This window comes from Rhineura floridana, chromosome 19 (genome assembly GCF_030035675.1).
Source record: "Rhineura floridana isolate rRhiFlo1 chromosome 19, rRhiFlo1.hap2, whole genome shotgun sequence".
Classification (NCBI taxonomy): Eukaryota; Metazoa; Chordata; class Lepidosauria; order Squamata; family Rhineuridae; genus Rhineura; species Rhineura floridana.
The window spans coordinates 18196402-18221574 of record NC_084498.1 but is presented as its reverse complement, the minus strand read 5'-3'; the positions used below and the strand labels follow the sequence as shown (position 1 = coordinate 18221574).

The 25173-nt window shown below is 44.2% G+C and overlaps 2 protein-coding genes across 11 annotated transcripts in view; one reads left to right on the top strand and one right to left on the bottom strand.

Moving 5' to 3' along the window:
- The window catches only part of ARVCF (ARVCF delta catenin family member), a 576381-nt gene extending 563300 nt beyond the window's left edge, over positions 1-13081 (bottom strand). For 2 of the 9 annotated variants that reach the window (XM_061603418.1, XM_061603421.1), the window contains exon 1: positions 10103-10598. The gene's annotated coding sequence lies outside the window, so the exon portion shown is untranslated. Of the gene's footprint in view, positions 1-3383; positions 3449-7296; positions 7405-10102; positions 10599-13065 lie in introns of those variants that run through there. The other 7 variants (XM_061603422.1, XM_061603425.1, XM_061603420.1 and 4 more) reach the window with 6 other exon arrangements.
- Positions 13082-15318: 2237 nt separating this feature from the next.
- The window catches only part of TANGO2 (transport and golgi organization 2 homolog), a 120727-nt gene continuing 110872 nt past the window's right edge, over positions 15319-25173 (top strand). Inside the window, exons 1-2 of one of the 2 annotated variants that reach the window (XM_061602339.1) lie at positions 15330-15414; positions 20032-20114. The gene's annotated coding sequence lies outside the window, so the exon portion shown is untranslated. Of the gene's footprint in view, positions 15415-20031; positions 20115-25173 lie in introns of both variants that reach the window. The other variant, XM_061602337.1, reaches the window with a different exon arrangement.

Sequence of the window (25173 nt, the reverse complement as noted above, 5' to 3'; positions counted from 1 at the left end):
TTAAAAATTCCCCACTATCCAGGAAAATGCTGACATGTTTTTATTTTAGGGCAGGACCTGAAAATATGAAGCATTTTCAAAAACAATAATGAATGAGATAAAAAAAATCAGAAGAGGAGGATATCTTTCGCTGATAGATCCACTGGTTGTACTGTCTGGAGGACACAATCTTCTGAAAGAACTGGGCATGTTTAGCCTGGAGAAGAGAAGACTGAGAGGAGATAAAGATAGCACTCTTCAAGAACTTGAAAGGTTGTCACAGAGGAGGGCCAGGATCTCTTCTTGATCATTCTAGAGTACAGGACACGGAATAATGGGCTCAATTTGCAGGAAGACAGATTTCAACTGAACATCAGAAAAAACTTCCTAACTGTTAAAGCAGTATGACACCAATGACCTAGGCTCTCCAACACTGAAGGCAATTCAAGAAGTAGCTGAGCGGCCAGTTGTCAGGTCTGCTTTAACTTGGATTCCTGCATTGAGCAAGGGGTTGGACTTGATGGCATTATAAGCCCCTTGCCAGTGCTACTTTTCTATAATTCTTACCAGTAGGTATGGAATTAGTACTTGTTATCAGCTGCCCATACAGCACTGTGTTATAATTGGGAGGGAAATGGTCACTCCCACATTAGAAGTCTCAGTAGTAAAAGTCTTGGAAATGGCCCAGATAGCAAAACTAACTAATAATTTACAGACAAGAGAAGCAAGGCAACTTGACTACCTATTTACTGAAAAATGGAACAGCTGCGCTATACATTGGTGTATAGTAGGGAGGGGAGGAAATCATAGACTCATAGAATAGTAGAGTTGGAAGGGGCCTATAAGGCCAACAAGTCCAACCCCCTGCTCAATGCAGGAATCCAAATCAAAGCATTTCCAACAGATGGCAGGCCAGATGCCTCTTGAATGCCTCCAGTGTCGGAGAGCCCACTACCTTTCTAGGTAATTGGTTCCATTGTCGTATGGCTCTAACAGTTAGGAAGCTTTTCTTGATGTCAAGTCGAAATCTGGCTTCCTGCAACTTGAGCCCATTATCCCATGTCCTGCACTCTGGGACAATCGAGAAGAGATCCCGACACTCTTCTGTGTGACAACAACCTTTCATGTACTTGAAGAGTGCTATCATATCTCCCCTCAGTCTTCTCTTCTCCAGGCTAAACATGCCCAGTTCTTTCAGTCTCTCCTCATAGAACTTTGTTTCCAGTCCCCTGATCATCCTCCTTGCCCTCCTCTGAACCTGTTCCAGTTTGTCTGCATCCTTCTTGAAGTGCGGAGACCAGAACTGGATGCAGTATTCAAGATGAGGCCTAACCAGTGCTGAATAGAGAACTAATACTTCATACGATTTTTGAAATGTGCTTCTGTTTGCATTTAAAGGCTAACTTACCTAATTCACACTTCCGGAAACAATATGCAAACCAAAACACAGCCTTCCTTCAAAATTGATATGCAGATTTAAGACCCAAAAACTGAGGACCTGAGAGAAACCAAAATAGGCTGATTCAGCTATTCCAAGTAAGAAGGCTCAAGTAAACATCCAGCCGTAAACTCTGTGGCACACACTTAAAAGACTAGCACGTATATTTATGTTTTTCTGTTCTGAGATTGGTTTCAATGTTTGTTTATTATGTGTGTGTTTTTCATGTGAAGAAATCAAATACTACAAGGAAAGAAAGAAAATCAACAGCATTAAGACACAGGACTCAGAAGAACATTAACTCATCTGCATTCTTAAGCCGGCTCGTTCAAGGAAAAGACAAACAAACAATTTGCCTAATGAAGGACGTAACAAAAACATTTCAAAAAATAAGGATGTAGGCATCCCTTTCCATGTCCTAGATGGCAACACAATATGCTACTACCTTTCTTGCAAGAAAGAATCAACCTTCCCAGGTTGCAAAAACCTGCAAACCCCTGGATGCTATTTTAGATATGCTTTGCACAGACAGACAGACAATGCAGCTTAATGCAACAACTATGTTTTCCCCTGATCTGTGTGACCTTATGGGTTATGTGACAGCAAATGCTCAGCTCCACTGTTCCACAGCTGAGTTCGCCTACAATTTTGCAAGTTAGGAATATCCATTCCAAAGACTCTGGAAACTTGGCAACCCGCTTAAAGAAGACTGCAGCATGTCAACTTGGCTATGATACAATCAGCTGATGTCAATATTCTGTCACTCAGGAGCAGAACTCTTTTTTTTTTAAATGGTACAGAAATAGACCTTCTCGCTCAGTAGAAGAAAATACATACTTATCTGTAAGCAGTTGCTGCTTTGACATATTTAAGTGACATCTGGAAACATAAACCAGTTGCAGGTGGGGGGGAGAAGTGAAACATTGTGCAAGGCTCTGCAGCGGGAGGTGAAGGGGATAGGGGAAACCCATTGCAATACTATTGGAAGCAGCTAAAAAGCATGTGCAACATGCACTCCTTTGTGTGGCTTAGTCAGAAATAAATCTTAATTCCAGGAAAGTGGGCAGGCAGCTTTCATAGCAGCACTGGGCTTGTAACAAGTCTTACTCAGAGTAGGCCTATTGAACTAATAGACCTAAAGAGGTCCCTTAGGTCATAGGTTTCAGTGGATCTGCTCTGAATAGGATTTAGTTGAATACATCCCTGAGGTCCATTCATTTCAACGGGTCTACTCTGAGTACGGCAAGCATAAGATGCCATTCACTGACTCGATTTTTCTTTCTTTTTTTAAAAAAAGGAGCACTCTCAAGTTCTTTACAATCCTTTTCCAACCCTAAGGAAACAATCCTGCAGTCAACAGGGAAGTTTAGGAGGGACGCCGGTCTTTAGACAGGAAAGTGGTTTTTAGACGGCGGGGGACGCCTTTTTAGGGAGCAAAGGGCAGCGGGGCTTCAGCTCGGCTCTGGAGGGTTCACAATGCAAGCCACAGAAGTAGGGGGAGATTAAAAAAAAGAGGCGCCGATTTTCTTTTCTGACAACCGCAAAGGCTTCCCCTGGCATTGTAGCGTTCCCACACCAGCACAATGCCGGTTTGTTTAGCCTTTTTTTTTTTTTTGGCATATGCGGATTTTTAAAAAAAACTTCCCATAACGATCCAGCAGCAATCGCGCGGCTCCCCATCATCGCTTCGGAACAATGATCACACGAAACGGGGTGGAGTGGGGTGATCATCTTGATGAGCCTCTCCTTCAATCCTTCCAGCACCACCGCGCCCCCCTCCCCGAAGAAAAATAAATACTAAGACGCCTAAACCTTAACCTTTGGACAAAACAAAGCGTGAGAACTGCGATGGGGGGGGAGCGATCTGATCTCCTTGCACAATATCAGACACACACCCCCTCCCAAAAATGCGGGTCGGCTAACAAGCATCTCTACCGCAACGACCCAAATCAACACTCCAGCTCACCATCTCCTCGCCTTCCAGGTCTCTTGCCTTCCGCTTAAGAACAGATCAGATCAGATCGATCTTCTCCGGGCTTCCCACGATCACCAAAAGGGGGCGGGCCGGAGAGGAAAATGGGGAGGAGGCGCCTCCGAATCAAACCCTCAGCAAATTGATCAGCGGAGCAAGAGGGTCAACTCTTCCCTGCGCCCTCCCTCTCCTCGCTCGCAAAAGCAGCAAAAGGAAAAGGCGGTCCAAGATGCCGCCCCGGGCAGATTTCTCTCGCCGGCTCCAGAGGAAGAGATGAAAGGCACAGGCCGGCAGGAGCAGAAGGCGCGCAGGCTTCCTCGGGAGGTGCAGCGGGGGCCAGCGGCCTGCCCAGCACGTTGCCCCTCGGCCCTGCAAAGCATCCCTCTCTTCCCCCCCAGCCAGGACGCATGGGGTGGAGGAAGAGTCACACGCTCAGTTGCCTCTGTGCTGGCCCAGAGAGCATAATGGGTGCACGTTGAGGACTCCAGCAGCGGAGGGAGGGAGCCTCTCTCTCTCTCCCCCCCCCCGCTTAGAAGGGGGGCGCTTGCATGGCATGCCCATTATCTCCAATTATGCAAATACACAGGGGTGGGGGGGAGAAGAGAGGAGCTCTTTTCCCTCTTTTGTTGTTGACATCCTTTCCCACGAGAGCTGCCGTTCAGAGCACATTTCATGGAGAGTTTGTTTACTTATTGCTTTTACATCCCACCTTTTCTACAAGGAGCATGAGGTGGGGCACATGGTTCTCCGCCTCCTAATGTTATGCCCACAACAACCCCATGAGGTAGGTTAGGCCGAAAGGGAGTGACTGGCCGAAGGTCAACCAGTGAGCTTCATGGCTGAATAGGGATTTGAACCCTGGTCTCCCAGGTCATAGTCCAACACTCTAACCGCTACGCTCCGCTGGCGTACTTGACACACACGCAGCCCCTTTGAAGGTCACCAGGGAGGCTTACAGGTTGGTCGATATGACTAAGCTCAGGGGCGCACCTGATCCCAATTTTTTATTTTATTTATTTATTAAATGTATATCCCGCCCTTCCTCCCTTTTGCCGACTTCCTTATTACATTTCTAACCCACCTTTCCTCCAAGAAGCTCAAGGTGGTGGGTGTGGCTCTCTTCCTTCCCATTTTATCTTCAGAATAGCCCTGTGAGGTAGGTTAGGCTGAGAGGCTATGACTGGCCCAAGCTCATTCAGTGAGCTTCATGGCCAGGTGGGCATTTCAAAACTGGTCTCCCAGATCCTGGACCAACCGGTAGCGTAGTGGCAAATTCAGAAGTGCAGGGTCCCTTCATGATAAGCACACCACACCCCCTTACAGCCGCGGCTCCAGGATTCACTGCCTCTGCATACATTCTACAGATTTCTAGAACCAGAATAAAACTGTTGTGTGCACAGGCTCCCCCCCTCCCCCCCAAAAAATATCTCTGGAGGATGAATGTTGCCAGAAATCTTTTGATTTAAAGAATTCTGAAATAAAGCCAAGTATGGGACTAGGATTTAGGAGACCAAGGTACTTCACCACAGAGCTCACTTACCCTAGGAGCCAAACAACATGAAAAGAGCAGCGTGTGTTAGCTACTGAGAGGAGTCTTCTCAGTGGTTGACGCACCTCCTTTAACTCCGATTGGCTCCACTCAGCACGAAAGGGCAATGAATGTTGTTGTTAGCCAAGTGAGAAGACTTTTCTCCTTGGCTAACACGCTGCCCTTCCGTGCCGATTGGCTTGCACGTAAGCACCTTGCTCCCAAAAAAGAGGTCTATGACACACACTACACTCTGGCTTGAACACTCTAACCACTACACTGGCTGTCTCCCTCGCTCACACACGCACCCCTCTCAGAAACACAGGAAGCTGCCTTATACCGAGTCTGATCACTGGTCCATCGAGCTTAGTACTGTCTACACTGACCGGCAGCAGGATTTCAGGCAGGGAGTCTCTCCCAGCTCTACCTGGAGTTGGCAGAGATTGAACCTGGGAGCCTCTGCATGCCAAGCAGATGTTCTGCCACTGAGCTGAGACCCTTCTCCAAAAGATTCATCTCCCCAAAACGGGTTTTCTGTATCATTACATTTATATCCCATCTGTCCTCCTCAAGGTAGTGTATATGGTTCTCCCTCCCTCCATTTTATCCTCACAACAACCCTGTCAGGTAGGTTAGGCTGAGAAGACTGACTGGCCCAAGGTCACCCAGTCAGCTTCAAGGCTGAGTGGGGATTTGAACCTGTTTCCCAGGTCCAACACTCTAACCGCTACACCACAGAAAACTTAAGAGACTTCATGGTCAAACCAAACATAATTGGAAACCACTTTGGCTTTAAAGGTTACAATCGTCTGCATGCTTACCTGGGAGTAAGCCTCACTGAACACACTGGAATACGCTTCTGAGTAAACATGCTATATATATTCTCGACCAAGCAATACTTTTTTCTTGCATTTCCTCCTATTTCCAGCCCGATCCTATGCATGCCTTTGTCTACTCAGACGCAAGCTTCCCATTAGTTCAGAGGGACTTACTGCCAAGGGAATGGGCATACCAGGATTGCAAACCAACTTGGAACTTGCTCCTATGAAGCAATGCGCAAGAAGACTCAAAAGTAAGTCCAACCAAGTTCAATAAGGCTTGCTCCCAGGTAAGCGTGCATAAAGGCTTGCAGTCCTTAAAGTCAAACTTGTTTCCATGCAAGCCGATTTGAAAAAGCAGACTTTCTCATTGAGAACCTCTAGTCCTTCAACATGAGTTACAGGTTGCAAGCCTAAACGCTCACTGGCAAGCCTAACCATGCCTACTCAGAGTTGGAAGCAATCCCTATTGAATTCAACAGTGCTGACTCCCGAGGGAGAGAAGTTAGGATTATAGTCAAAGCTCAGGTGAACACTGGGGGATTTATTTCTTAGGCATTTTCCCTTGGAATCTGGGCTTCCTATTGGAGCCACACATGCACCTATGTATAAGCGCATTGCTTGAAAGGGCAGGCTAGCTCCCGCCAAGCACACACTGTACAGCTGTATCCATGCATTGGTTCTCTTATATTCAGTGACCACCGCCTGATTGGTGCAATCTCTCAGCTGGATGCCCTGTCACTGCTTGCCTTTTTGCATTGGATAATCAGATTGTCTATCAAGCCAGGCTCTCGCTCTCTCCCTCCCGCCTTGCTTGTCAGCCCAGTATTCCAGCTCCCAGGATATGCTTCTGGGGCCACATTTTTCACCTGTGTTTGTCTGTTAGTAGGGTTTTATTTTAACTAACACTGCAGTGCTAAGGGTGCAAATCCCATTGAACATCCATTTTTTAAAGTTCTATTTTATGAATTTGTTTCCTATGAAACATCTCAAAGCAATTTCACAATAAAGCAATTTCATATAAGAAAAACAGTTTCCGATCCAATACAGATATAGACTGTGATAAAAAAAAACCCTCCACTTCAAATGTTTGCTAAAAAAAGAACTGTGCTTACTTCTAAATTGCCATGTTGGATAGGAGTTAGATTTTACAGTAGTTCTTTGAAAAAACAGGTGTTCATATAGATGTCATGCAACTGGCAAATCTTTACGGCTGCAAATTCTATGATGGGGACTGGGTGGAGTGTTCCTCATCAGTGTCCCAGCCAGCCATACCCTCTTTTGGAAATTCCATTCCATTCCCCTCCTCCTTTGTAGTTTTTCTCTCTCAAGAGTCAGCCAGCGTTCAGCAACCACTGAACATGTCCAGTCCTCAATGAGCCATTTTGGGGGTTCCCCTCCTTTAATTTTTCTTCTATTTTTTTTTCTTCTGCAAATCTTGGGGCTCCCCAGAACTTGACAATACCTCCCTCTTGTGTGTAGATACTGCCATGTTGGCTACATAAGATTCCAGAATCAGAAAGTAAGGTTACTATTAGTATATAAAATTACTATTATTTACCTGCAACCTTCTCTGTTATCCAGGCAAAAAATAATAATCTCCCAGGCCTTTTTGATACTTCAGCCTTCATTCTATGCTCTTCAGTACCTGGTAGGACTCTGGCATTAGCTGTTCAGGCAAAATCAACAAGATTGTCAATTACACTTTTTTTTTTTAATGCTGATTATACAGCCACAAGAGTGGCTGTATACTATAGCCAGCGTGGATTTTTCACATTCCGCAATGTTAAATTGAAAATACCCCCCATGGCATTCTAATGCTTCCCATAAGCTCATTTCAAAACAAAACCTTACAAAACGTATAGTACTGAACTCAGAAATGCTTGCTTTACAACCCTGTCAATTTTCATGGCGATACATACACAAAACAGTCAGAGAGAATCGAGAGTTCAAAGTCTAAAAAGAGAAAAAAACCTCAGAGCCCTTTTGGACTTTTTTCTCTTGAGAGTTCTCATAATCTGTTGAAATTCATTAAAAATCAGCCATGTTCACAGAGTACCTGTAATCCTAATACTGACCTTGCCCCATACTCTGACCTTCATCTTCTGCAGTTGAAAAGTTAAAAAAAAAATGCCTGGCTGATTTTTAATTAAAGAAATGTTGGCTTGAAGCCAATGATAACATCCGGCATGCTCAGTAAGAACCAACTGTCAGTGTTCGGAAAGCCTCCCAGCTGCTGGGCTTGGCTAATCAGGGGGGCCCCACCCACACTAGACTTTGATTTCACGTGAGACAGTTATGGCTTCCCTCAGAGAATCCTGGGAAGTGTCGTTTGTGAAGGGTGCTGAGAGGAGACTGCTATTCCACTGACAGAGCTCCAGTGGCCAGACTGGTTTAACAATCAGCCACTCTGATTGAAGGTCTGTGAGGGGAACAAGGTGTCTCCTAGCAACTCTCAGCACCCTTCACTAACTACACTTCCCAGGATTCTTTGAGAGAAGCCATGACTGACCAAAGTGAAATAAAGGCCTGGTGCGGATGTGGCCAGAGACAGCTTTGGTTTAAATTTGGGTGAGAGGCTACACGTGCCTGCTGTAGAATAAAAAGGTGGGGGAAATGCTAAAAAGCAGTGATACTGTTCACAATGTTTTCCTTTTGCTCTTTGCTATCTTTTTGGCGCCTTTTGAAGACTTTTCCTCTTTTAACAAGCCTTTTAAGTTGAGACCTATCCCAGTCTGTGTCTGTATTAGAATTTCTTTTAATATATTTTCTTTAATAATGTTTTTAACCCCTTTTTTTAAAAAAAAATGTTTTTAAAGCTTTTAAAAAAATGTTTTTAACATTGTTTTGTTTTAATGTATTTTAAGGTCTTTTTATGATGTTTTAAAGTGTTTTTATCGTTTCTGTTTGCCGCCCTGGGCTAATGCTGGAAGGGTGGGATATAAATCAAATAATAAATAAATAAAGGAAAGGGGCTTCCCTTCTGCCCAGTACCCACCCTACCAATCTCCTCCCACTCCCACTCCCCTCCCCCAGGTCAGTGTAGCACTACAACCTGGGAGACCAGAGTTTGAATCCCCACACAGCCATGAAGCTCACTGGGTGACCTTGGGTCAGTCACTGCCTCTCAGCTCAGAAGAAGGCAATGGTAAAACCACCTCTAAATAGCGTTCACCATGAAAATCCTATTCATAGGGTCAACATAAGTCAGGATTGAGTTGAAGTCAGTCCATTTCCATTTTCAAACATGATTGCACAGAAATAAATCCCACTGAACTCAAAAAGTATGCAAACAATCAAACCCACCCTCCCCTCCTCCTCCCTATTCCCTCCCTCTTGCCTCCCCCTTCCTTTGCCCCTCCCTCCCCATCCCCAACCCCTTCCAATCCCCTTCTTCCCCAAATTCTTTCAAGCTACACAGCAAGTGGATTGGACTGTGAAAGACCAACCCAAATTGTGTTTGCATTCTGACAAAATTGTAGGGCAGTCCAATATCTCAGAGAGGAGGTCAGGTCTCCTGCTCCCCTGGTGCATTCACTATAGCTGCCCAATTTCCCTGCTTTTTAAAGTTTGATAGAAATATCTGTGGGCTATAGGTACATTCTTAAACCGCAAGGTTTTTTGCCTATTAGTGAATTATATTCTATTGTTTTATATAAACCACCCTGGAATCCTCTCCTTTTTAAAATGAAGGATGGCCTATGTCCTCACACATACATTTTTAAAATATTATATTTATTAATATGTGACACTTTGTGAGCCTGTCCTAAGGGAATGGCACATTTAATAGCCCATAATCCATGGGGGGTTATGTCCAAAAGTGAGCCCCAGTTGTTGTTATTGATTGGATTCATTAGTCATTTGTTACCTGAAGACCTCCAAGCTACTTACAACACTGTTAAAAGTAAATACACCATACCATAAAAACAAAATAAGAGAGCACCACCCCATACAGCCACAAATAACTTTGGCAGCACACCAATACAAACAACATCATCTCAGTCTATCAAATGTCAGGGGAAGGGGGGGATACGTTTTTTCCTGGGGCCAAAAATATGTCAATGAAGGCACCGGACAGACCTCACTGGGGAGCATATTGCACAGAGAGGGAGCCACAACTGAAAAGGCTCTCTCTCCCTCATCACCACCACCCTTTGAGCCTTCCTCAGGGGAGGAATCTGGCCTCAAAAGAAGATCTAAGGGTCATATCAGGGGAGGCATTCCAGAAGATATTGTTGAAAATTAAGATAGGCAAAAGGAACAGTAACTCTAACTTCACTGTGTTTTGGACCTTAGTACAGACAAACACCCCCTTCCTCAGACAAAGCGGTCCCAACCTCCTGCAGAGTATTCGAGCAATAGCAAACCTTTCTCAATGATGACTGCTGTCTCATCTTTTGCCATGCCAAGGTCCTCTCCAGTGACATCTCCTGTAGATACCCAGCATTCAGTCTGGTCCTAGTACACTTGGTCAAGTCAGTAACAGTATTCCCAGCTTGTGGGGCCCCTGGCATCCCAATAGCCCCTTTCTCAGAGCTCTGGGGCTCCAGCAGTCCTCTTGCTGGCATCTTCTTGGGACACCCTAGATCACACACCCAGCACCCCACTCCCATGGGGCTCTCTCCCAAGAGAATTAAAGTGGCAAGAGAAGCCTCTTGTCCATACCCCCTGTATCTCCGAGCTGGCAGAAGCACCAAGAGAAGAAACATGCCTTTTTTCATCTCCTTCTCCAACCAGCCATCTCTAAAACCACTTACACTTCCAAAGCCCTTCATTCTCCTCTTTCCTTACAACACCATTAATAAACTCCAAGCAGCAGCCCTTCCTGAGTCCTAGGTAGTAGCTGTTGCTCCCTGCCCCACCCATCTCTCAGCTGGGCTGATTTGAGTTGCAGCAGCCCTGGCTTCTATAGAGTCGGATAGGGGCCTTCTTAAAGGGGCAGTCATGGTAGAAGCCATTCTGCCTTAGCTGACCCCCCCCCCAAAAAAGTGGATCTTCACACATTTAGCCCAACTAAGGATGGAGGGCTTTGTACCCTAGATGCCCTCATCTTGTATGATATTTTCTCTAGCAGAGCTATTTGCCAGACCAGCCATCTAAACGATGCAGGTTAATTATGCACATTAACTTCAATGGGCATACTCAGAGTACAACTAGCATTGAATACACCGCCCAGAGATTATGTACACCGCCCAGAGAGCCTTCGGGCTTAGGGCGGTATATAAATTAAATTAAATAATAATAATAATAATAAATAAATAATAATACCACTCTTAGATTTTGAGTAAATTGCTCCCACTACTCACTGACTTTTGTCACAGAAAGGCTGCCCTAGTGAAGCAATTTCTTATATCCTGAGAGACTACCTTAACAATTCTTTGCCACCTTTAATCCAAATCCACCTGCAGTAAACAACATCGTTTTCTTGGACTCCTGAGTGATAGCTTATGACATGTTTCGCTGTACTCTAATCAACCATTCAAAAGCATTTTCTGATGCACTGCTTCCCAATGTAAATCTCTGCTGCTTAACATAAAAAATATCTGCTGGTCTCAATATAGGAAGGTACAGAGTCATTCCTCAGAAATGATGAGCCCTCTTGCTTCAAAGTACTGCACATTCATTAAATAATCAATTGAAGCTCTGTGCAGACTAATAGATACAGCAGCTCAGCTTGATCAGAGCTGTTGCACTTTAGAAACTCCTTTCACACTGAAACTCTGCCCATGTTTATTTTGGTCCCTGTTTTGCAATCGCTGAGCATTATGTACAAGAGAGGCCATCATAATAATATAATTCTTCCAACAGTAGCAAAACAGCCTTAAAATGGGGAGCGGTTGACTTGTTTTGCAGTCACAATGAGAGTGTTATTATGCAAAGGAGAGCTCTAGCAGGTTTGTGTTTTCCCCCACACCATCTGCATAATATCTGCATGAACTTAATAGACTAGTTTAATCTCACTAGCCAAACCTACCAGCCAAATGGGAATGGGGAACCAACAGCTGGTGATTATTATATTAAAAAGTCACATTTTCCACGGATAGTCCCGCTTTTCCTTAGCAAGCCACTGAGTCCATCCCCTTTTCTATTTCTGCACAGTTTGAAGATAATTCCTTCTATTTCCAATGTTCAGGCATGTTTGCTATTGCTTATTGTAATGGCACCAGCCTGCACAAGAGGGAAATAACCACAGGCTTGGAGGAATCATGAGGTTTGCAGGAGTACAAAAATATTTATTTTTAAAAATCTATTTTTGGGGGGGGGGGGTTCTAGAAAACAGCCTACTGAGCATGAACAGTGACCACGGAATATTGTCTGACTGTTGAGGAAGGAAGGGAGGGGACAGAACACTGGATGGGAGGGGGAATGGAATGGAGTATTGTGGAAGAGGGCATGACTGACACACTGGAACAGTAAACGGGAACACTGCGTTGCAAAAGTTTGTTGCAGACCCCTCTTGTGCATTCTTAAAACATTGTTAATGTGCGATGCTAGAGTGGCAATTCTTCAAGGCTTAGTTCCCTTCCCAGGGTCTCTAGAAGTTAAATCTTAACATTTCAAGCGCAGCCTTATCTCTTTGTGTCCAAAATGTTGGAAACTCCATGGCTTTCAAGCCTGGCTGAAATGATTCGCGGGAAATACATTCTGCACACATTTAGAGGAATTAAACTATCCTGTTAGTCAGTAGATATTTATGCAAACAAATTAACTGAATGCCCCGGCTGAGGAAAACAAGTCCCAGAGGTCAGCCCTGGCAAATTCAAATCAAGCCTGCAGCAGCTTTTCTAGAAGAGAAAAGCCCAAATAATGATTGAATCCTCTGTTTAAAATGATCAGAGGTGCTTAATAGATATGCCTTTGGGAGTTTATCTAGCTTGATACTGTTTAAGGTAGGAGTGGGGAACCTTTTTCAGTCCAAGGGCCGCATTCCCTTCTGGGCAACCTTCTGAGGGCCAGAAGCCAGTGATGGGAGAGGCTAAGAGGCAAAAGTGGGCGAAGCAATGAATGCAAATTTTACCTCTGTAGAGTAGGCTAGGTTCTACAAACACTCACAACCGCCTTTCTCTCTCCTCCATCCTGCCAAGGAAGAGGCATTATGAGAGTTCAAGGATACATGCCAACCAGGCAAAAAAGATGCAAAACAGGGCTGGTGAGGGATGTGGCTGGGAAAGAATGGGCGTGGTTGGGGAAAGGGCTATTAACTGGGGAGAGTCTTGGGGGCCAGACAGAGAGACCTGGAGGGCCACGTTTGGCCCGTGGGCCTGCAATTCCCCACCCCTGCTTTAGGGTACAGGAGCCCACCAGAAACAGCATATTAAAAATACGGTACATCAGGACAACAGCTCCTTTAGGCTCCTCCTCCCTCAGGGCTGGCATCAGTGGTCAACATCATCGGGAACCTCCTGAGCCCTATATCTCTGCAGAGGGCCTGCTGCTGACTGTGATGTTCCTATATTAATGTATATATGGTAAGTGTTGTTGTTTTAGAAGATACATGGTAAGTGGAGTGAAAGAGGGGGAGTGAATGGGCAGTAGAATGCGAGATGATTGGCTGAGTGTTTAAAATGGCTGAATGTATAAAAGGAAGAGTGAGAGTGGAATGGGGGGAGAAGAGAAAGAGTGGATTGCTTGGTGGGGTTTGAGAGAGTTGTTTGCCAGGAGAGAGTGAAGAAGGAGGGGGGTGGAGTTCGGATTAGTATTGAGTAAAACCATATGCTTATGTGTCTTAAGAAGAAATCTTGTTAATCTTGTTAGCTTTGTTATCTTTAATAAATACTTAATTTGGTTTACCAAAGGCCTGATCCTTGGCTGGAGTTTCACAGACCAGAAGGGAGGGTAAGTAATGACCAAGGCTGAAGGGGAACTGTAACAAATGGTGGCAGCGGTGAAGAGAATAACAATACCAGTATTCAGAGTCTCTGGGAATACTAGTATTGGGACGTTACTGGTGGTTGCCTAGCAGGGGGATCTGTTGAGATCTGTGGTAGAGCGGATAGGTAAACCATAAGAGAGTGCGGTCCGGACTGGTGGAGTCCCTGGTGGTGCCTAGAGACAGGCAGTAACCACGAGCAGGTAGGAACCTGACAGGGAGAGCCAGGGAAGGACGCATCACACTGACCCCCAGAGCACCCTGGCCCTCTTTTTCAGGAAGAGGCCAAGTGAATGGCCAGTGGTGGCAATGAGAAGGAGATGGGTCCATTCAGGGAGGAGGCCCCACCGAGGGCATCTTTCCCAAGCTCCTCCCCTAAATCTGAAACTGCTCCCTCAGTTTTGGCTTAAAGTTCATAGACTTCATGCCTGAGATAAGGCAAGCAGCTAGGAATACCTAAACCAGGGATAAGGAGTTGGATCCTGCTGGCACGCCAGACCCTTATCTCTATCACACTCCATGGGCCAAGTTTGACAGGTGAGCTCATCCCAGCCCCAATTCAGCTGTCCACAAGTTATATCCCACCTTTCCTCCAAGGAGCTCAAGGTGGCGTACAGACATGGTTCTCCCCCACCTGATGTTATCCTTCCAACAACCCTGTGAGGTAGGTTAGGCTGAGACAGAGTGACTGGCCCAAGGTCACCCAGCGAGCTTCACAGCTGAGCAGGGATTTGAACCCTGGTCTTCCAGATCCCAGTCCGATGACTACACCACACTGGCTCTGCTCGTTCACACAAGTAACACATGAATGGAGTGACAGCCCCGGACAATTCTACGCAGAGGCTAAATGTACACAAGGTAAGCACATTGACTATTCACAAAAGCAGTATTTGGTGTAATGGTTCGGGTGTTGGATTATGACCTGGGAGGCCAGAATTCAAGTTCCTGCTTGGCCATGGAGCTCATTGGGTGACCTTGGGCTAGTCACTGTCTCTCAGCCTAACCTCCCTTGCAGGGTTGTTGTGAGGATAAAATAGGGAGGAGAGAACCATGTACATTACCTGGAGCTCCTTGTAGGAAAGATGGGATACAAATGTAATAAATACATAAATTTTATGTCCACAGCCCAATTCTATGCAGAGCAGAAGGGAAACACATTCTTGCCTCTGCCACCACCAGCCATGGGACCAAGGGCCATAGGGCAGCTGCACCCCAGGAAGGACATCACAGCAAGGGGGTAAGCAACCCAGCCCCATCCACGACGCAGTGAAGGAGCAGCTGCTCTAGTGCTTGCTTTCCTCTTCCCTCCACATCCCTTTTGCACCATATCTTTTAGAATGTGACCCTGCAGGCACAATAGATAGATTCCACCCTAAACTGTTACTTTATTCAAGATAAAGTTTACTGTTAACTTTTTATGGAGAAAACCATAATAAATTGTGCAAAGGTGCAATCCAAATTAATAAAAGAGAGGAGGGAGGAGCGAGCAGGAGACAGAACAGCCACGGAACAGAGACAGAGAGAGAGCGAGAGAGCGAGATTACCCACAGCAGGTGGGAGGAGCCCCAAAGAGAACAGCCAAGCTTCCTCCATGGAGCCGTGGCAAGCAAACCAATCAGCGAGGCGCGCCGGGGCAGGAGGCGGCAGGGAACCAGGGTGTGTTTTTTAAATCTGACCAATGAGCGGGCGAGGGCGTGGCCAGGCCAAAGAGACGAATCGGCACGCCTGTTGTTGTGAGGCGGGCTGTGTTCCCGGAAGCGGGTCGGTGGAGCTTGGATGTCCTGAGGGTGTTTAGCCTTTCGAGGGGGGGTAAGTGGGGAGGCGGCTTGTGGGGAGGCAGAGTGGGCGAGGCGGGCCGAGGCTCTGCGTCCTGCCACACGGGTAGATAAGGTGGCGGGTTAGGAAGGAGGGAGCCTTCTCTGTAGCGGCTCTTTCCTGCGCGTGTTCCGCTTTTCACGCCCTGCTTGTTGTGGTTGTCTGAGTGGGGCGTGGTTTCCCTCTCCGCTTTCCCTGCGGGACAAGGGAGAGTTCTTGGCTTTGGGTTATATCCAGCATTAGTCATACTCAAGCAGCACTGGTGTAGTGGCAAATTCAGAAGTGCAGGGTCCGTTCGTGATAGTCACGCCACACGCACCCCTCACTCGCTGTCCATCGTCATCTCCATAGTCCTTCCTATGCCCACCTTCTCCCACAATAGCAGATGTCCTTAAGAGCCAATTAACATGAAAGGGGGGGTGTATTAGTGGCAGACTCACCTCCTTTCAGTCTTGGTGATGGCCATCAGCTTGGATGCTTTAAAAGAGGATTGCACAAATTCAGGGAGGATAAGGTTGTTAGCGGCTACTAACTCTGATGGCTATGATCTACCTTGGTTGTTGGCAGTAGCATAGTGGCAAATTCAGAAGTGTAGGGTCCTTTCATGATTGCCCCAGCCACCCCTCCCCCTCTTTTTTGTGCTGCTGGGTTGAGAATTGGATCCTTATTAATGCCTTCTCCCACAATGTCCCAAGGAGCCAATCAGCATGAAAGAGGAGAGTGTTAGCTACTTAGAAGAGTCTTCTCAGTGGCAAATGCACTCCATTTCTATCCTGATTAGCTAGTAGGATGCTGGGGACCTGGCTGGGACCTTAGTCCCAAAATGTAAGGGGTCTAAGACCCACCCACCCCCTGAGACCCTGGACCACTACAGGTACTTCTTCATGGAAATGAATGGCCATGACTAACTTAGGTCTGTTCATTTCAGTGGGTCTACTCTGAGTATTATTATTATTATTATTAGGTGCATTTTTGCATTCAAGTACCTCAAAGCAACTTACACAGTGAAACAAAATAAAGGCATTAATAAAAAAGACAACAGTAGAACTCCTTCTCGTTACGTTTAAATTTGCGACTGTTGACAAAGGTATAAATATTCCTTAGCAGTCTTTATACCTACAGTGCTAATAGGTATTTATGTTCATGTCTTGATGATGTCTGGGATATAGTTTTATTTGTTCAAGGTGGATAATACTTTTTCTTTTTTCCCCTTTCCTTTCTCATCAGTGTCTGATTTGTTTTGGAAAATCCTTTCTTTAATAGACCTTAAAAGCACACTTCATTTAATTGTGCACAGACTTTTGTGGGCTTGTGGGATTTCGAGTTTTGTTGCTCTACCCTTGAAAATAAATTAAAATTTAAAATAACAAAGACATTAAACTTAGATGGATTCATCCTTTAGTTCTCACTGAGGTGGTTGACTTGTGTCTGCACCACAGATTGCTGGCGGCAGCTCATTGAGGGAATCTTCCTCCATATCTCACAGTTATTAAATCCTTGCCTGTGGGAAAATGACATGCTAGGAAAAAGAGGGCTAGTCTTTTTCTTTCACACATACTCCCCACTTCCCATGCCGGTGTGTAGGGATTTGTTTTATTTTTACTTCCAATATACAGGAAAAAAATAGTTGTAAACTGTTTATCTGAAGCACTCTTGCTCCTGCTCTTTAGCCAAAGCGGGTCCCAGAGAAGCTTATTAAAATCAGTAATGAGATACTTCTTGTCCTTATAATCTAAAAGACATGACACACAAAGAAAACGGGAGAGGGGATAAAAACAAGCTCAGATACCAGTCCTTATAACTACTATTGGAAACATTGTTTCTTTGGCATGCTCTTTTTCTACCTGTAGGGATTTATTTTTTGTGTGGGGAAAAATGCCAGGCTCTTCTTCCAGGCATGCTGTTTTTTATTTTTCGAATACGGAATCATAAGAGTTGGAAGGGACCTTGAAGATTATCTAGTCTACCCTCTGCCAATTACAGAAAAGTCATTTTTTATTGTTTAAGGAAATATTCAATCATGTGCCAAAGTTGTGGTCTGAAGGCAAGAGCCAGTGTGTTGGACTCTGAAGGCCCAGGATCAGTCCCAACTTTGGCCCAGTAACAGTCTTTTAGCCCAAACCACCTCACAAGGTTGTTGTGAGAGTAAAATTTAGGGGTGGGGGACACACCATGTATGCAGCTTTGATTTGCTGGGAAGAAAGGGGGTCTTTAGTTGTAATAAAATGGTAACAGCAGTCCTTGCTAGCGATAAGTAGTTTGGCATCTGCTGAGATGTGTACGGGTTATAGATGTGTGAAACAAATGTGAGTTCTTGACTGCAGCCTGAAGCAGTCCACCTCAGACTGAGGCTTGCTGTCTTAGGGTGGGCCATTATGTTGAAAAGTGGTCATTGGATCTTGTGGGTTTTTTTAAAAAAATATGAAAATGTGGGAACTGTCAGTTGATTTCAGATCAAGGCCCTGACAGGGCAAACTGCAGCATGGGATGTGGTTTTGATCAGAAAAACTGAACAAATTGAGTCCCTTCTGTGGCTGCTTTCAGTTGCAGTTGTGGATCTTGAATATAACATGCAGCTTGATTCTAATGTTGGGGATCCAAATTTGCAAGACTAAGTGGATTGCAGCATGAGCTTGCACAACGGATAGAAACCTAGGAAACTGCCTTATACTTGTTGGAAGTGGGGCAAGAGCAACTCCTGTTTTGTTCTTTTGTTTATGTTCCAGAAGGGAGATAGTCAGGGTCCTCCAGATGGCTAGGCTTGACTACCTTTACCTGTGATGCTCTGAATGATCTCCTTCGTCGTTAGACTGATATGCTTAGGGAAGCTTATCTGCCCCTCCTCCTTCTGCCCTTCTTCTCTTTTTCGACTGTCTAAGAGAGAGGAGACACCTTTCTCTCTGCTCTCTCTCTCCTAGCCATGAGGGCAATGCCCACATCTGGGCGTTGCACCTCCAACTTATTCAGTTAGAACTAGGTATGCCTTTCCTATCTACTATGTATTTCTATAAATAAAGTAGCTTTTCTTATTTTACTAAGTCTTAAGTCTCAGTGATCTCCATGCAGGGTAAAAGCCTGCTACTTAGGTAAACGCACACATGCATCTCAGACAGTTGACAGTCTCTGGTAACATTTATACAAATTTACACAACAATACTGAGTCAGACCATTGGTCCATCTAGTTTGGTAGTGTCTACACTGACTGGCAGTGGCTCTCCGGGGTTTCAGGCAGGGAGTCTTTCCCAGCTCTACCTGGAGATGCTGGGGGTTGCATGCAAAGCAGATGCTCTTTCACTGAGCTATGGTCCTTTCCCCTAATCTGTGAAAAGCCCCACAGTCATTTTGACAAAGGCAAGCGCCTTTGAACAATGACACACCATGCCTTTACTTTTAGGTCTGCCAGGAATATAGTCAAATTTTGAATGTGCCTCTTTTAGAAGTGCCTTTAGCAGCTGTTTGATCTGCAACAATTAGATTATGATGTTTATCTTCTCCTGCAGATACTGCATACCAGGTGCTAACGGCACAAGAGAAGCAGCAGCGTTTCTTTTAGACCAGTTGGCAACCATAGCTGCTATCCTTTTATTCATTTATATGTTTATTTATTTATTTATTTTCTGGTCGTGCACCTTTAAACAGAAACCTGACATGAAGAAATTAAGTAGGTAAAGAAGCTGTTTCCCATCTTTGAGATTGTTTATTTATTATTTGATTTATATCCCGCTCTTCCTCCCAGCAGGAGCCCAGGGCGGCAAGATAATGGAGAAAGCTTAACACAATCCCACATATACGTCTGCTCAAAAATACCGTATATTCCGGCGTATAAGACGACTTTTTAACCCAGGAAAATATTCTCAAAAGTTGGGGGTCGTCTTATACGCCCAGTCGTCTTATACGCCGGAATATACGGTAAGTCCCATTCAGTTCAGTGGGGTTACCTCCAATAAACTGGGTATAGGATTGCAGTCCATGTCAGGCTGGTTATTACGTGGACAGGGTCAGTGTAGCAAGCAAGAAAAGAATGCTAGCCCTTTTGACTTACATTTTTGTAAAGGGCCTTTTAGTGTGCATGCTAGCATTGCACACACATTTTAGAGTTTATCTTTCTGCAACGGTCGATTCCAGAAACTAAAATTTAAAAATAAAGTAGTGTGTTGCTCACCAAAAACTCAAACTACCCTCAAAGCTTTACAGTTTGTCATCAGTAAGATTCTCATGCTATGCATGGGAACTCTATGGATGGAAGGACTGGTAGCAGGACGAACTATAGGCCAAGGACTGGTTTGTTTGTGTATGAATCATTTTTATCTCGCCTCTTAAAAAATGCATTTTCCCCGAGGCAATTCTTGGGGGGGGGGGAATTGAAAAGGAAAAGTATTTTTGAAATAAGCTTTGTACTTGCTAATATCAATTATCCTTTGACTATTCTACCATAGAATGAATAGTAATTGTAGCAGCTTTGTGTGACTGAATGTTGTTACTTTTGTTTTTCTGATTTGGCCCAGCTCCATACTGAGATTTGCATTTGCAATCCTTTCTTGAAACTTCATTTCCACCAGTCTCAATGTGCATAAATGAGTGCCCCTTTGTTTCCCATTGTGTTGCTCACAGGCACATACTTATACACATGATGATGATGAACTGCCTTGAAGTCGATCCCGACTTATGGCGACCCTATGAATAGGGTTTTCACGGTAAGCGGTATTCAGGGTGGGTTTACCATTGCCTTCCTCGGAGGCTGAGAGGCAGTGACTGGCCCAAGGTCACCCAGGGAGCTTCATGGCTGTGTGGGGATTTAAACCCTGGTCTCCCAGGTTGTAGTCCAACACTCTAACCACTACGCCACACTAGCTCTCAACTTTAGCATACTGGTAAGTATACATAGAACGTATTGTAAGACATGGGAAAGCCCCTGCCCCAAATCTCTACAGGAAAAGCAATACCTGTTGAATTCTTATTCGCTGTTGTTTGAGCTGTGTACCATGTCTGTGGAGCACCCTCCCCTTGCAGATATGCCTGGCGCCAACATTGTTATGTCAGTGCTGAGTTAAAACATATTTATTTGCCTAGGCACGTTTGTAAACTGACAATTGTTTAGCCTACTCTGTTGTTTTTAGTGGTCCTGTTTGATGGTGCATTGAAGGATGAATTGTTGATTATGTTAAGAGTTGTCTGGTTGCTTTTTTTTTTTTAATGTGCTGTTCCTTGCCCTGCTATCTGTATCCCCTGTCACCGGGAGGGCAGGGAGAGAGCAGCATGCAACCCAAAGAGCACCTTGCCATATAAAGTAAAAGGAATTTGGTAACGTGCCTCTGAGCATATGGTGAGTGGTGGCAACACCTACAATCACCAGAATTCTTTGGGAAGAGGGGCAGACTGTTATACCACTCTGGCAACTGGAGCTCTGTCAGAAGGATAGGAGTCTAACAACTCTCAGCACCCTTCACAAGCTACACTTCCCAAGATTCTTTGGGGGAAGCCATAACTGTTTAAAGTGGAATCAGTGTCTAGCGTGGGTGTTGCCCCCTGATTAGCCAAGCCAAACAGCTGTTAGTCTGGCTTTTAGAACACTGTTGCGCCCCAGGCTGACAGTTGGTTGTTATTGAGCATGCCTGCGCTTATCATAGACTCTGATGTTAATTTTCTTAAAATAAAATTCAGCCATGCATTTTTCTAACTTTTAAGTCACAGAAGATGAAGGTCAGAGTATGGGGCAACGTCAGCAATAGGATCACATGTACTCTGTGAACGTGGCTCATTTTTAATTAATTTCAACAAATTATGAGACCACTGACAGAAAAAAGTCCAATAGGGGTCTGGATTATTTTAGTCTTAAATTTTAGACTTTGAACTCTGGATTCTCCGATGGTTTTGTGTATCTCCATGAAAACTTAGAGGGTTGTTAAGCAAGTGTTTCTAAGTTCAGGGCTATATAAGTTTTGTAAGATTGGGTTTTGAAATGAGCTTATGGGAAGCAGCAGAATGGCATGGGGGGTATTCTCAATTTAACATAGCGGAATGTGAAAAATCCATGATGGCTATAGTATACAGCCATTCTCCTGGCTGCATAATCACAAACATATTGAACTGAGCTTTGAAACAAAGTTGTCTCCAACACAGCTGTTGGAAAATCCTCCTGCAAGTTTGAGTGTGGGCAGGAATTTTTCAGTGAGGCAGTGCTGAAGAGAGAACAGACTAATTTCTCACCAAAAAAATAGCAATAGTGTTTGTGCATTTTTTCTCCTATCTCAGGTCCTACAAATGCTAGAAATTTTATATTTTAAATGAAAGCTGGGAATCTGGGGGTTATAGTTCCTGATTGACCACCCCTTGCCCTACTGTGGATGCCCGTGCCTACAAATGTGCATCCACCAATACCCTAGTTGCCACATTCTAGACCAATTGAAGTTTTCAGAGATTTTTCAGGGGTAGCCCAAAAGCAGAGTATATTCCAATAATCCAATCTAGATGCTAGTAACGCTTGTCACAATTACTAGACTCATACCTCTCAAGGATGTCAAGTGGCTGATATTAATTAAGCTCGTACTTCTGTAAAATTCATCTGATTGCCCTCCCACCTCTTACAAAACCGTGTTAGCCCATTAGCAGAAATGAGGATCATTTAAGGAGTGTCAACTCAACATCAACTCAAAATGAAATAAAGCCTTCCCCACATAGTAAATGAAAGCTATTTCACTAATAGTAAAAAAAACACAACCTTACGGTTTAAGAATGTAGCTGTAGCCAACAGATATTTCTATCAAACTTTTAAAAGCAGGGAAATTAGGCAGCTATAGTGAATGCACCAGGGGAGCAAGAGACCTGACCTCCTCTCTGAGATATTGCACTGCCCTACGAATGCTAACACAATTTGGGTGGTCTTTCACAGTCCAATCCACTTCCTGTGTCGCTTGGAATAATTTGGTAACATGTGCCTCTGAGCAGCATATGGTGAGTGGTGGCAATACCTGCCATCTCCAAAGATGGAGAATTACATTTTTGTATGTTTGTTGGTGTTCTTACTTTGCTTCTTTCCTGTGTTACTACTATTTCTACAGAGAAACAGTAACCTAGAAAATTATATTTCTCTCATTATTCATCCTAGAAATCTGTGTTAAATTTATTTTTATTAATTTCAAATCCTTTGTATTGGTCAATGTCATATGATGGTGAAGACAGCCTTTTGTGTTTCAAACTGGAGGTTATATTCTATTTCTATTTTGGATGCATTAACAGTTGAATCTGAAACTGCAGTTTGATGTAAAAGCAGATGGATTACAGTATGTTGCTAGTGAAGCAATGACTGTAGCTGTTGGAAAAAACAAACTTAGCCTGCCCAAGATGCATGTTTTTAGCCTGCTATGATTAAACTACTCCACTTAAGGAAAGGTGGGCATGGTCAATTAAAAACATAGCGCACACCTAGAAGTTTGCTTTACATTTCATCTCCCATTGTTTTATCGTGTGCAAACTGAGACACTCCTCATGTCCATTGGAAACTATTCTGCAGAATAGTCAGTGCCATTATTCCACAATTGTTTTTGGAGATTTTTAGTATTGCAAAGTGTTGCTGTACTTCACATAGTCACAGAAACAGAAGCAAAAGAAAATGATTTACTATAGGAATTTCACAAAAATTGCAAAGTAAATCAAACACCCGAACTACATCAACTGTCTTAATATTGTTGCTTCCTCCATACTAAAACAAGATCAGCACAGCATATGTCTTGTTTCTGTTATTTGGGCTGATTGCAGGTGTTGCCAGCACTCACCATATGCTCAGAGACACATATTACCAAATTCTTCCAAGCTACACAGGAAGTGGATTGGAATGTGAAAGACGAACCCAAATTGTGTTTGCATTTTTACAAATGTGTAGGGCAGTACAATATCTCAGAGAGGAGGTCAGGTCTCCTGCTTCCCCGGTGCATTCACTATAGCTGCCCAATTTCCCTGCTTTTTAAAGTTTGATAGAAATATCTGTTGGCTATAGGTACATTCCCAAACCGTGATGATTTTTTTGCCTATTAGTGAATAACCTTTAAAGCCCTAAATGGCTAAAGCCCAGGCAACCCGAAGAGCCACCTCATCCTTTATCATCATAACAGCCTCCTAAGATCTGATGGGAATATTTGTCTGACATTTGTCCTGACAGTTATTTAGGCTGGATTGGGTAAGGTATGTGAGGGAACCTTCTTTAGAGAGTCTGTATCTAAATTGTGCAACTCCTTCCTTGGGAAAGACTGTTTGGAGCCTCCCTGTCTTTTTTTTGTCTCCACTGCTAGACTAAGAAATTTATTTTCAGGCAGGCTTTTAATTTGCCTGTTTAGGATTTTAATGGATGACCCCATTGTTTTCAGGGCAATCATACACATACATATTATTTACTTATTTATTAGATGTATATCCCGCCCTTCCTCCCATGAAACTTACTTCCAAAGGAATGCATAAAGGAATTCAGCCTTAGTTTGCTTTATTTCTTGTAGTGGCTTTTTGTTTTTGTTTTAAAAAAGTCATGATTGGAAGTGGGACAGGGGAAGTGTGATCTGCCTACTTGGTCTCTCTTTTCATACCATCCATCATCCTATCCTCCTGGACAGACTGTGGGATGGGTATTGGTTCAAACTACAGGACTGGTCTTTATGGCATTGGGTGACTTGTTTTTTGTCCCCTGGCACTTGTGCTATAGGGTGCCGCAAGGTACCATCTTATTCCCAATGCTGTTTAATGTCCACATGAAACCATTAGGAGTGGTCTTTAGGGGATCAGTAATGAGAGGTCATCAGTATGCCTATGACACTCAGCTCTATTTCTTTGTAATATCTGAATTGAGTGAGGCTGTGCAAGTGTTGGACCGATGGTTGAAGGCAGTAATGGGCTGGATGAGGGCCAGTAAACAGGGTGAATCCTGGCAAGATGGAAGCCTTGTGGGTGAATGGTTCTTGGGCCCAGGAGATCAGTTACCTGTTCTGGATGGAATTGTGCTCTCCCTAAAGGATCAAGTATGTAGCTTTGGGGTCCTTCTGGATCCATAATTGCCTCCTCAGCGGTCTTCCGAGTGCCTTTTACCACTTACAACCGTTTCTGGACTGAAACAGATGAGCTACAGTGGTTTGTGCATTGGTAACCTTGAGATTACTGCAATGTACTCTGTGTGAGGCTACCATTAGGTTTGGTTTGGAAGCTGCAGTCAGTGCAAAATGCTGCAACTAAGCTGATGAATGGGGCTCTCTTCCATCACCATGTAACACTCCTTTTAAAGGATCTGCACTGACTGCTGGTTTGTGACCAGGCCACGTTTAAGCTTTTGGTGCTAGAATACACACAGCTTAAGACCTGCTTATTGGAGAGATGGCTTTGTTAGCTATCAACCTGCCTGGTCACTGTGGTCATCCCAAGAGGCCCTCCTGATGTGTCGCATGTTCCTGAAATCCAAAGAGAGCATTTAGCGAGATGGTTCCTGCATTAGGAACACACTCCCATGCATGTGCAACACGAGTCAATCTCTGGTTTCTGAGGCATGTTAAAAACATTCCTGTTTGGAGAAGCCTTTGGGGAATAGCAGCAGTGCCTGGTATCTGATTTTTTGCTGCTCTGTATAGATTTAATATTTACTTCTTGTAATTCTATCAATTGTATTTTTCCTTTCTTTTTTAAGCATATTGAATACTGCTTTTTATTAGTGGTTTATAAATTTCTATAAATATCAACATATTATTTATATATTAGGTTATATAAGCATGAATATCATAG